Source organism: Chinchilla lanigera, unplaced genomic scaffold (genome assembly GCF_000276665.1).
Source record: "Chinchilla lanigera isolate Chin_1 unplaced genomic scaffold, ChiLan1.0 scaffold00036, whole genome shotgun sequence".
In the NCBI taxonomy this organism is placed as follows: Eukaryota; Metazoa; Chordata; class Mammalia; order Rodentia; family Chinchillidae; genus Chinchilla; species Chinchilla lanigera.
The window spans coordinates 14,307,041-14,320,277 of record NW_004955437.1 but is presented as its reverse complement, the minus strand read 5'-3'; positions in this window follow the sequence as shown (position 1 = coordinate 14,320,277).

Sequence of the window (13,237 nt, the reverse complement as noted above, 5' to 3'; positions counted from 1 at the left end):
ACCAGGTCGAGAAAGACAATGTAGTCTTACCAGTGACAAGGGCTTTTATGAGAAATAAGAGGCTGTGTCCTAACGAGCTGGGCGGGCCAAAGATGTGCCTAAGCACAGGTTGCCAATGCTTTGGGTGTGATGAGGCCAGGGAACTTCTTTTTAAGGAAGGGAGCCCTCAAGCTTTTTTTTTTTTTTTTTTTTTTCTGTCTTTTTGAGACAGGGTCTTATTATGCAGTTCAGGCTGGCCTTGAGCTCACTTTGCAGCCCAGGCTTGTCGCAAACTTAGAATGATCCTCCTGCCTCAGCCTCCTGAGTGCTGGGATTACAGGCATGCACCACCACGCCCAGCTCAGGCTTGGTTCTGAGACCTTGATTCAGAACCACCTGGCTGCTTTGAAAAATCAGATTCCCTGGCACTACTGCAGGCCCGGACTCAGGATCCTCAGGGTGAGAACCCTTTCTCCAGCAAGCTGCCAGGAGGTGTGGGTGCAGCTCATGCAGGCCCGGTCCTTGCTCCTGCACCTACAAGCCCTTGGCATGGGTCACCTGGCCTGGAGATGATGTGTTTCCATGGCCTTCAGAGCAGGGCATCCTGCCTGGTGCATGACCAGGAAAATCCAGCCCTTTCTCTGTGGGTCTCTAGGCCATGCCTTGACCTCCAGGAGCCACGGAGGAGGAGGCCAAGCTCTTGGTCCCGATCGGCCGCAGCTGGGGACTGTCTTCCGTATCAGCCCCACCTAGATCCTGGTTCTCAAACCCTGTAGAGACCCAATGGGAACGCTTCAGGCAGGTGATAAATGGGCCATACTGGATCCATTAGTAGTGACATAAGAGAATGCTGCTCTCACAGGTGGCCTTGGGGGAATCTGAGCTGAGATGTCACTGACTCCAGCCCCTTGTTTCAAGTGGGGAATGAGCGGAGGAAGGCCACAGCCAGATGGCTGCTTTCACCAGTTCCCTCATCCTACTGGATTAACTCTGGCTCCCCAGGGCCTGGTTGGTAGCCACCATCCTGGGGCAGGTGGCAGCCTGTCCTATTGACCTTCAGGTTTGAAGAAATCGCCCCCTTGCTTAGTGCAATGCACCGTATTCTGTGTTACCATAGGAGAGGCTCCAGGAGAGTCTGAATCATGCTCTTGCATGGCTACACCCTGGAGATGTTGGCTCGGTGTCTCAGGAGCAGAACCCTGGCATCGTGCATGTCCTCAGCCCACCTGGGGTTCTCCTGTGTAGTCAGGGGGTGAATTGCTACTTCTGAGCAGTGATTCTCAAGCAGGGGTGATTCTGCCCTGACCCCAGGGGACCCATAGCAATGCTCAGAGACATTTCCGATCATTGAACCAGGGAAATGTTGCTGGCCTTTGGTGGGCAGAGGCCAGAGATGTGGTAGCACATCCTACAGGGCACAGGATGCCCCACTGCTTGTGGTGATGTCCACAGCCTTAAATATCCATGGCTCCGGAACCAAGAAAGCATGCATAGGATGATGGGATGGAGGCAACAGTGTCCTCAGCTCTGCCTCATGGACGTGCACCCTCCCTCTTGTGCACACCCAGCCCCTCTGACAAAGCCCCTACCAGAGCACTGGCAGCTTCCCAGCCTTGAGCAGCTCTCAGCATATGGGTCTCCTGCAATTCCTGTCATGTCCGATACCAGCCGATGAGACAACTATCACAGTCCCCATGGCCTTACACGCTTCTAGGCAGAAGGTGAAGGCAAGCAACTGCAGGACGACTGGCGGGACAGGGCTGTAGCTATGTCTGGATATGAAGGGATCCAATTCAGTTGCAGAAGACCAACACTCAAGCCAGATATTTACTTCCCTCTTGTGCAAAGAAGTCTATGGGAGAGGTCCAGGACAGGAGTGGCTGGCCACATGTCAGAGACCTGTGCTCCTTCCAGCTTCTTGTTCTTTTCACTTGGCACACCATCTTCCCTGTAGTCTAGGATGCATGTTGGGGATCCAAGGCCAAAGGCACCCAGGGCTCCTGACTTCATTATACTCCTGTGAGGAAGGCAGGGTGGGGGTTCTACATGTCCATTTCACAGATGAGGAAACTGAGGATCGGGACTCTGGACGTGTTGAGTTAGGATCGGAGCTTGGGACTTTCTGTTGTCCAAGTGGTGACCTTTCTCCAGCAGAGTATTGAGGGGCACATACTTCCTCATCACGTAAACCTTTGACATCTCAGATCATGGGAGATTTTCTGAGGCCTTCCTCCAAGGCAGGCTGTAAACATACAGGTGCTTGCGCTCTGAGTTGGAGAAGTGTTATGGGTAGATGATCCAAGGTGGTAGTCCTCAAAGCATCCCAAACCAGCAGCACTGGCATCCCCCTGGGAACTTGCAGAAAGGTAAATTTCCGGGTCCTCCCAGATGCACTGAATCAGAAATTCCTGGGTGTTTTAAGAAGTCTCTGGGGGTTGCAATGTGGGAGAAACCCTGGTCCAACGGACTGTGGAACCTGCTTTGCAGATCAGCCAGACCTGGGAGGAGCTGGAATCGAGGACTTCAGCCTGGCGGGAGCAGGGGTGATGGGCAGTGTCCTTGATGTTCCTGGGACAAAGCGACTCCAGGGGAACAAACTCCGGGGGCAGAAGGATACCAAGTGGATGGCAGCTTTGTCCCTCGCAGTGTTCCAGGGACTTGCAAAGTCTCCTGCATAGAAGAATTCTGATAGGGTAGGAAGGATGATTCCACAGTGCAGCCTTCTCTCTGTCTCCTAGGGCACTGTTACTGATTGTTCACACTGGAGGAAAAGGACAGAAGGACCAGAACACTCTGAATATGTCATGTTGGAAGTGGTAGACACCTTGCTCACCTACATCCTAGAATTTAGTCGTGTGCAAGGGAGGTGGGGAAATTCACCCAGCTGGGCAACCTGTACGCAGCTAGTTACCCTCCTTCCTCTTCATGGACCACATCCCCATGCCTCATCTTCTCACAGTCTGTAGAGGCCTGTACAGATGCTGTTTCCTCTGCCTGAAATGCTATTCCCTCTCTTCTCACCCTTGCTGAGCAGTCAGAGCTCTCCCTGTTATCTCTATCTCTGCTCTCTCTCTGTCTCCTCTGTGATCCAATCTGGGTTTGTATCTTTAATTACTTAATCCTTCCTGGGCCTGTGAATCCTACCAACCCTGACTTAGGCCAGCTGTCTCAGCATCAGCAAAGGATTTGTTAGAAATGCAAATTCCCCTACCTCACCTCACATCTGCTGACCCAGCACTACAGTGGGTCCACCGGCCTGGGTTTCAAAAACCCTCCAGATGATTCTCCCACAAAGTAAACTCGAGAAAATGTTCTCTGAAGGTGAAATCTGGCTGTCTTGAGATCTTTTGGACCCATGGGTGCCGCTGCACCCACCAGAAGCTGGAGCTATGGGGGAAAGGGTGGGAGGCATGTGAAGATGGGAATAGACCCAAGACAAGGTCAAAGGCTGCAATGTGTGAACAGGTGATGCGAGGTGTTGATGGGTGCAGGTTTTTGATCCTGTTTAACCTTTTCATTTCAGAAGCAAGGATATTGAAGCCCAGAGGGGTTGAACCTTTCAGATGAGCTTGGGGCAGAGCTAGAACCAAGGACTCCAAATAGGAGAGCTCATCAATGATGACCATCATGTGGCTCTTTTGTTTCCTTCTCATACCAAGCTCTGTGTTAAGTGGTGGGCACTTAGAGAAGGAGTGTAATGATATTAAAAGCCTGCTATTAACTGCCGATTGTAATATTTCTAATCCTCGCGAGAATGCTATGTGACTAGTATTTCTATCAGGGCACGCTAACTGCTTTTGCAAAGAACCTTAGCCTTTCACAAAATCGTTGCCTGCAGCATTGCATGGGTGAGACCTTCTTGCTGTCACTCAGGGATCCAGCTTCTTGCTGCCACATAGTTCTGTCACCTCTCAGGGCCACATGGGTCTCTGCTGACAGATGGGGATGTAAGAGGGAGCGTGGCAGTATGCAGGTGGGACTGGGCACATCACTTCCACCTCCCACTCCTCCCAGGTCTATTAGCCAGGACTCAGCCCACCCAGCCACACCTGGCCACACCTGGCTACACCTGACCCCAAGTGCTGTTGGGAGTGCAGCATAGAGGTGGGATGAGGGAAGGGAGAAAGGGGCTTGAGTTGGATTTGCAGATCCAACATTAAAGAAGGAGTATTGATACTAAGAGATGTAAGGAGCTTGCCTGAGGTCAACCAGCCAGCAAGAGGCAGAGGCAGGGATCTTAGTCACAATACCTGACACCCGGAAGCACTTGAAGGAGGACAGGCTTATTTTAGCTCATCTTTCAGTAGCCGCAGTCCTTGCATGGTCGGCTGGCTCCAGGGTTGGACAGTACGGCAGAGGAGAGCTGCTCATGGCTTGAAGCAGAGAGAGACAGAGACAGAGAGGGGAGAGTGTAGGGAAGAGCTGGGGAGGGAGATAAGGCTTCTCGGTCATGCGCACAGCGACCTGCCTCCTCCCACCAGTCTCCAGCCCCTAACAGCAAACCAGCTGTACCTGCCAGTCACCTTGCAAAATCCCCACTTTTGTGCACATGACGCTTTGGGGGATGCAGCTAGGTAGAATCCATAGCAGTGGGATTTTATGTTTGCTGAGGCTAGCAAAGCCCCGCTGCAACTGGCAGTGTTAAACAAACAGCTGGATGCATTGTCTTCTGGTTCTGGAGACCAGAAGTCTGCAGTCAGGTGTCAGCAGAGCTACTTCCTCCTCCGAGGGACAATCTGCCCAACGTCCCACCCTCCTGGCTCCTGGTGGCCTTGGGTGTCCCTTAGCTTGTAGGTGGCCGTCTCCCGTGCCTTCCCACTCTTTTCTCTATGTGTGTCTATTTCTGCAGCCAAATTTCCTCTTTTTATACAGACTTCAGTCCTACTAGGTCAGGTTTCACCCTAGTGACCTCATTGTGACTTGACCATCTGCAAAGGTGCTGTTTCCAAAGAAGATAATATTCACAGGTCCTGGGGCTAAGAGTTTGTTATCTCTTGGGGACACTCAATTCACCCCATAGTAGAAATCAAACTCAGTTTCTCTGAAGGTCCTGAGAAGGGTGTCATGAGTTGGCCTGGAGTATTCCAAGCAGGTGCTGTGATTTGGATTTAAAATGTCCCCCAGAGGTGAGCTTACAGCTTTTGGGGCTGTCACTGGATCATAATGATCTATTGATTCGTTCACGGCTCTATGGGCTTATTAGCAGGTGGTGCTAATTGGAGAAAGCAGGTCTCTGGGGGATGTGGCTTTGTTCCCAGCCCCTTCCTTTGGGGCTCTCTTACTCTTCCTCTGCTTCCTGGCAGCCAGGAAAGTGAGCAGCTCCTCCCTTCCACCACAATGTTGCTGCCTCACCACAGGCATCAGTGCAATGGAGCCAGCTGACCATGGACTGAAACCTCTGCAACCACAAGCCAAAGTAAACCTTCTCTAACCTTCTCCTCAGGTATTTGGTCACAGTGCTGGAGAAAAAACACAGTAGGATTCCAAAAGGGTAACATTCACACTGGGCATAGAGGATGGATTGGAGTTCTTCCAGCGGAGGAGTCGGAAGAGAATTCTAGACAGGGGCACATGTAAGGCTATGTTCACGTTTTATCACATGTGCACAAAAGGAACAAGTTGTATTCCTTTTTAGACATCCCGGAGTCTAGTTGTGGCACTAATTCAGGCAGTCTTCCTCCCTTGAGTCTAAATTGGCAGAGTCTGACTGCCCAATTAGAGACAAACAGCAAATATGTATTGAGTACCACTCGGTGACAGGCAATATGCTGCACCCTGGGGACCCAGCCATGAATAAGACGGAGTCCCTGAACCTGGGATCTCATAACCCAGGTAAGCATATGGGAGCCTATGTGAGAAGACAGCTAACGAGCTCAGAAGAAGACACACACGCGCGCATGCACACACACACACACAGTATGATTGAAATATACAGTGTTTAAATACAAATAATTTATTCCAGGAAAAGACACACCTTCACGAATTCCCCTCAAAATCCTCCCCTTCGCTTTGAACACACTTGTCCCCTTGTTCTTGTCACTTTCTGAAGCAGTTCTGGAGTCCTTATTCCCGAGTGTCTTTATCAGATGTGATAAAAAATACAATAAATGTTGCTGCTGAGTGCCATCCAGTAGAGAAAGGCAGACTTGTAAAAAACATGGCAACATTTCTTCATCCCTCTCAGTTACCAGACCTGACACTATGCAACTTCTGGCTCTTCCCCAAAATCAAAGTGACCATGAGACAGAAACTTTTTGAATCAATGCAGGACACTGAGGCAATCACAATGGTACCACTAAAGACACTCAGGAAAGAGGACTTCCAGAACTGCTTCAGGAGGTGGCAAGAATGAAGGGATGAATGTGCTAGAAGTACAAGGGAGGACTCTGAGTGGAATTTATGGCAATATACCTTCTGCTGTGATAAAGTAAAAACAATTTGAATATTCACTGTAATTTTTGATCACATTTTCATATATCCTAAGCCTGCAGGGAGGGGGAGACATAAGAAGCCTAGAACAATCATGGGAGGCTTCCTTGCAGAGGAAGACTCTTGGGACAGGCTTTAATAGAGGTGCTCCAGGCTGGGTCAGCACAGCGCCATGTCCTGATGGCCCTGCTCCCAGACCTGCAGGGATAGCGGGGGTAGTACGAATGCCCCAAATCTGGATGGGTGGCGTGAGATGAGTGCGAAGACTGCGGCACGAGTGACTAGATGAGGACAGCCCTCATAGCCTGCAATTGCTGTGTGTGCCACAAAGGGGCCCTGGAGAGGTGCCCTTCTCAGAACTCAGCCCAGCGGTCTCCTTGTGGGTGGCTGCCGATGGCAACTTCACTGGCTAGAAGCCTAGTCCACAATTACTAAGTTAAATGACTGCTTCTAGGGTGTGTGCTACCAGCAAACACTCCTCCTCCTCCGCCTCTTGCTCCATCTCTTCCTGGGTGGTACTTTCACCCTTGGCAACATCTTGCCCTATCCTTAGAGGATGTGCCCATACCCACTGCCAGGGCAGCACCCCCAGATCCAAGGAACTGCACCCTACCAGGCCAGCCTGGGCTCTCTTGCCTCCCCTTCCTCTCCTACACTGGAGCAAAATGACATCAACTGGGCAGAATGACTGTCCTCCTCCTGGGTAAGGAAGAGCTCTCAAGACAAATGTTCTGCCTTTTGAGTAAAATCCTAGACTTTGCAAACAAGTATAGGAAGGGAGGGGTGGATAAGCCACGAACCCTTCCCTGGGTGTCATGCGGCCCCCGAAGGGAATAGTCTCCCACTGCAGCCCATGTGTGTATTGGTTTCCAAATGTTTAATTTTGTGATCCAAATCCTGGACCAGGCGAACCGAAGGCCCCTGGTGCCTGTGTAGAAGTCATTTCAGTCAGGACTTAGGACCTGCAGCCAGCAGGGTGCACCAGCGGGGATTAGACTCCCTGGGCACCTTTCCAGAACTCATTGAAGTGGTGGATGCTTCCACCCAGCTGGGAGGGGCTCCCGTGGGAGGCCCTCAGATTTCCCCTCAGGCTGCACCTCTGCTTGCTGTGTTGACTGTGGCTTTTCCAGACGGTGGCAGTCTTAGGCCGGGGGACTCCATCCTTTCTGTGTCCCCAGAACTTGGCCCAGGGCCTGGTGATGACAGGTGCTCAGCAAACAAATGAGAAAGGAAGTCATCGCTGGGCCCCAGACGTGTGTTTAGCAGCATCAGGCCCTTGAGGGGAAACAGGATGGGCCGGTCCTTGCCCCAAATGTGCACTTAGAAGGGAAACTGAGAACGGCCAGCAGGAGGCGCAGTGTGGACAGAGGATGGGTTGGGTCTTGCGGGGTGGAGGGGAGCTGGAAAGTCAGTGGGGAGGAAGGAGGCCATTCCAGGGGGTGAAAGACAGCATCATCCAGTGGCCGCGAGCGCCAGGAACTTTAGGAAGTATGTCCCATCCCAGCTGCCGCTGCCTGGTTGGTAAACAGCACTGTCTCCAGGACCCAGATGAGGGTAGGTGGTGCCTTTCTGGGTGGGTGCTTCCCCATGGCCTTGGGTCTTGGGGACTCAGCAGGGTCCCCATCCTCAGGAAGCTCACTTCCTAAACCAGAAAGTAAAGCAGAATGAAAACTAAACCAAGCCACGCCAAACCACTTTAGATAGTGCTCACTGCTACTGAGATAATAAAGGAGGGTAAGAGTGAGGGGTCTGGGGGCTGTGTTGGAAAGGGGGCTCAGAGAAGGCCACTCCAAGCAGGTGCCAGTGGGCCAGTTGGGGAACATCTAGAGGAAGAATGTTTCAGACAGTGCAAGCTGTTTGTGCAAAAGCCCTGGGGTGGGTGGGAATTTGTATTCTGCAGGAAAAAAGGAGGCTGCTATGGCTGGAGCCCAGCAAGTGGTAAGGGAGGGAAGGGAAGAGAGGAGGCTGAGATGAGGAGTGGGGACCCATCACGCAGGGCTGTGCCTGGCGAGGCTGAGGCTGTTGGGAATGCTGCCGGCACATTTGGAACAGGCTTGCCACAGCTTCCTGGTAGGTGAGCATTGAAAAGACAAGAAAACCAACTAACAAAGTGCTGCAGCACGGTGTGTGCCTTGAAGACACACGGCGGCTGTGCAAATGATTTGTAGGGCAAGGGACAAGTGATAGGGCCAGGGATCTCCGAGGGGGACCACACCGGAGGGGTAGGAGGTCTGCTGGATGAGGAAGGGGCCAGGCTCTGGTAGAATCTGCAGTCTGGAGGTCGCAGGACCTTCTTGAGGAAACGAGGGGACTCTGGGAGAGAGGAGCTGGCCTGTCCTGTGTGGAAGGTTGAGTGACATCCCTCCCTCCCCGCCCTATATCTACCTGGAACCTCACAAAATGACCTCATTTGGGATAAAGGCCATTGCAGATGCAAGGAAGCCAAGGACCTCAAGGTGAGATCATTCTGGATTTGGCTGGGCTCTAAACCCAATGACAGGTGTCCCTAAGAGATAGAGAAGTTCCCAAGACACAGGGAAGAAGGTGGTGCAAAGCCAGAGGTAGCAGCTGGAGCGATGTGGCCACAGCCAAGGGGTCCTGAGCATCTGGAGAGGCTGGGCCATATTTTCCTCTCGAGGAGGCTTTGGAGGGACCGAGGCTCTGCCACACTTCGATTTCAGACATCTGGAAGCCTCCGAATTTCAAGGGAATATATATTCAGTTCTGCTGCTTTTAGCTGCTGTGTTTGTGGTAATTGGCAGCCGCAGTCCCAGAGAAGGAATCCAACACCCAAGGAGAAACCTCCACGCACATTGTTCGGTGGTGGCAGTGATGACCCTCTGCTGGGATCCCACTTGGAAAGCTTGGTTCTGTTCCTGTTTTGCTGCCCTCCCCATCTATATTAGAATAAGATTGAATTTTCTAGCTTGGGTTACTAAGCTTTCAGATCTGGAAACTGTGGCCATTCATCAGCTGTCACGGGATGTCGTAAACAAGGGGCTTTAAAAACCGTATTTGCTTTTTAGGGTGATAATCTTTGGAGGTGAAGCTGGGAGTTATACATAATGCATGCATTTTAATGGGCCACGCACTACAGCCCTCTTTAGTTGGAATGATTCGTTTTAATGTTCAAAATAAATATCAGAGACAATTTGCCAACAAAGCTGATTTTCTCCTCCCACCATTAACTTAATCTTTATACCTCAGCCTAATGACAGAGGGGCTGGGGGCCGGGGGCTGGTGGAGGGGGGGCTCTTCAAGGCTGCAAGCTGTTGTGTGGTGTGGTCACGAGCCTCAGGGTGACCCCATGTTTGCGTTTGCAGGGGACATTCCTTGTGCACGCCCAATGACCTGGGGCCATGATTCTGAGCTGGGATCAATTGACACTGCCACTATTCAATGCTTTTGATGGACCAAATTGCAATTTCATGTACTTTAATCTAAACCTAGAGATATTTTCTGGTTCCTATGATAAATAGGAGATCATGCTAAATATGCTCTTTACAGGCGGTGAAACCGAGGCCCCATGAGCACAGAGCATTGTCTGGGGATACTGAGCTCCCCAGCCATTAGAACTGCTCCTCTCTCTCAGGTGCTTTCTGGGTGCAGCTCCATACCCTGCTAGCATGTACAGTTCCTTTCTGCTCCTGTGTCCCCAGCCCCAAGGACTTCTTGCTGTACTTTTGCAGGCAAATCCTAAGGGCCACACTGCATTCTGCCTTGGGCCTCCTGTGTTGACCCTGTGTGAGGTCACTGAACTGCTGTCCACTGCACATTGGGACACGGACCTGGGAGAATTAATCACATTCACTCACTGTGGTTGATTTTGGATGGCTGATCTGTAATCGAGGCAAGAAAGGAGCCAGCTTTTTCCTGAAGCTCAGAGAAGAGAGGGCAGGATGATCCTCCCTGTTTGGTGGCCGTGTCTGACTTCCCCAGTTTAGGGGAAGTTGCTGGCGGGGGGAGGTCTGGGGACATACATGTGGGAGGGAAGGGATTTGCTGAACTTAGCTCATTTTAAACCCCGAAGTTTCCTTGCCAAATGCTGCCCTGGTCTGTTTTGTGCCGCTGGAAGAGGATGCCACTGACAGGGTAATTTATAAAGAAAAGATGTTTATCTCTCCATTTTGGAGGCTGGAAGGGCTGCATTGCCCCGTGGTGAGCGGTGAGAGACCCAACTTGCTTTACAACAAGCCCACTGCCACCTACTCCCCGCTTCTCAGAGAATGGGATTCACGTGTGCACGAGGCAGAGCCCTCCAGGCTTAGCTCCTCCTGATTAAGGCCCCGCCTCCCCGCACGGTTGCACTGGGAATGCCTTTCCGCCCATTCAAACTGTATCAGACAGGGAGCTGCTCTCTTCCCCAAGCCTCAGGGAGCTCCCAGCTCTTCAGGGGTGAGGCCACAAGGGGAGGGAAGACAGGAAGCCCAGGCTCAGCCCAGCTGCTTGTCAGAGGAGAATCTCCTGCTGGCCTCCGCAGGCCCTCTCCAGAACATGGAGTTTAGAATGGTTTGTTCTTTCCTTTGTTCATTTAATAAACAAAGAGGCGGGCCTGCGATACAGCTCAGTGGCACAGTGCTTGCCTGTTAAGTGTGAGGCCCTGAGTTCGACTTCTGGTATTAAAAAATAAGTAAACGAGGAGACCTTCACTACCTAGGATTCTGCTGTGTGTCTTGATAAATTCACCTAAAAATCCAGGCTTTGGGCTTTTTGGTAAAAAACAAGGATAGAGCTCCTGGGCATTTTGTACCTGACAGCTGCCAGTGGCTCTGGGCTGTGGCCGCCCTCCCCAGCGTCACCTTCATGTAGCTCATGTCACTTGTCCATGCTGCCTGCATATTCCCAGCAGTCCTCAAGTTTGACAGCCCTAGTCTGGTCTCTGCTTTCTGTGTACCAGAGCAGGGCATGCAGTAGGCGCCAGAGAAATGCACATTATTTATTGCAGGGGAACTGATGCTAGAGGGACTTTGAAAGGTCCTGGTGTCCATCACATAGTTCCACAGTGCCAGCAGTGCCAAAGGGAGAGAGTCCAGCCCCTTCCTCAGGGAGCTCAGATCAGGCCCAGCGAGTGTCCTGGAAGTGGGCACACAACCCCATGGCACAGCGTGGTGGGGATGCAAGCTCACCAGCCACTGGGAGGCCCTTGGGCACATCCACCAGCTTCTGCCTGGTTGTGTGCATAAATGTGCAAAGATATAGACAAAAGCCACTATCTGAGAGAGTGTGTGGTAGCAGCTAGAAGCCACTGAAACGCCCAGGAGCCCGCCTAGGATGGAAGATGCGGTGCTTCTGCCCAGCGGCTGCCGGAGGGACTAGAGTGGATGGTTTTGTGCTGATACAGAGAGAATCTGAGATGCACTTTCAGCAGAATAAAACAAGGAGCAGAACAGGGCCTGGGTATGAATGTATTTTGTGTAGAAAAGGGCGGATGAAAGCCTGGCCTTTGGCACAGCCTGGTGCGAATCCTGGCTCTGTCACTTGGCAGCTGTGTGCCATCAGCAAGTTGCTTACCCTCTCTGGGCTTAGGTAGCCAGACCATGCCATGGAGCTCATGGTAGCCTCTCCCCATGGAGTTATGAGGAGTCTGTGTGCTCCTCTATGTCAAGAAAGCACAGGGTTGGGCCCAAAGTGAATCTTCATTTGCCGTTATTACTGTCTGCCTTCAGATCTGTGAGGTCCTTCCCTGGAAAGTCTGAATGGCAGAGCTGGCTGGGTCCCCAGGAGACAGAGGGAGAGGAAACTGCTGCGTGTGGGCCTTAGATCTCTGGGGAACCTGGCTCCCTTGTGGTCCTGTGGGGCGGCTGAGCTTCTGATCCACTCCTGTCCTCAGAGCTTCCAGCCAGCTCCCTCCTCCTCAGTGCTCAGAGCACCGCAGCTGCACGGCAGGAGAGAGGCTGAGTCAGAGTCCCTCTGACCCCTCTCATCAAGTGAAGGCTTTTAAAGGAGGAAACACTCTGGTGGGAGGGCCTTGGGCACATTTGAATGCTTTAATGCCAAGCACACACAGCTCTCTGGTTTGAAGACCAGAAATCCAGGCAAGTGGGGATCAAGGCACGAGATCAAGGCACTTGGGCCACCATTTTTTGCAGCATTCTGCTCTGAGCCAGGGGCCACTGCCTGTCCAGCTATCCCAAAGAGTAGCCCCCAGGCCAGCCTTGGGTGAGCCTGCCCATCCCTCCTCCCACCCAGCTCGGGCTCCCCCATTGCTCCCACACTTCTGGTCCTGCAGGATCTTGGTTGCCACCTAGCAAATCTCTTCCCGCCTATTCCTATCCCAGTCCTTGGAGAAACCCTCCCTGATGTCCTAATTGGGAGGTGCTATGGTTTGAGTGTGGTGGAATGTGTGCCCCAAAGGCTGCTGTGGTGAAGCTTGGTCCCCTGGGTGGAGATGTTCAGAGATAGCAGAATCTGCATGAGGTGGGGCCTAGCGGGAGGTGGTTAGGTCATTGCGATGCGTCTTTGGAAAAATTATGTTCTCTTGGGATGCGGTTGGTTTTTATGAGAGAGTTGTTATAAAAGGCAAGATGGAAATTGGAGTGATACAGGCATAGCCCTCTACTTTAAGAGCCCTTTAAATCCTTTAAGACCACCTTTAGAGTCCAGGGTTAGGAAAATACAAAGATTTGGAGCCCAGCAGATCTGTATTTAAAGCTTATCTCTATAGACATTATCTTTGGAAGTTGGGCAACATTTTATCAGTTTCTGGGCCTCAGTTTTCCATCTGAAAAGTGGGTGTACAAGGATCCATCTCAAAGCATGTTGCAGGAATGGTGAATTAATGTGTAGTACTCAGTCTGCACCATCTACAGATGGTCTATGACAGAACTGG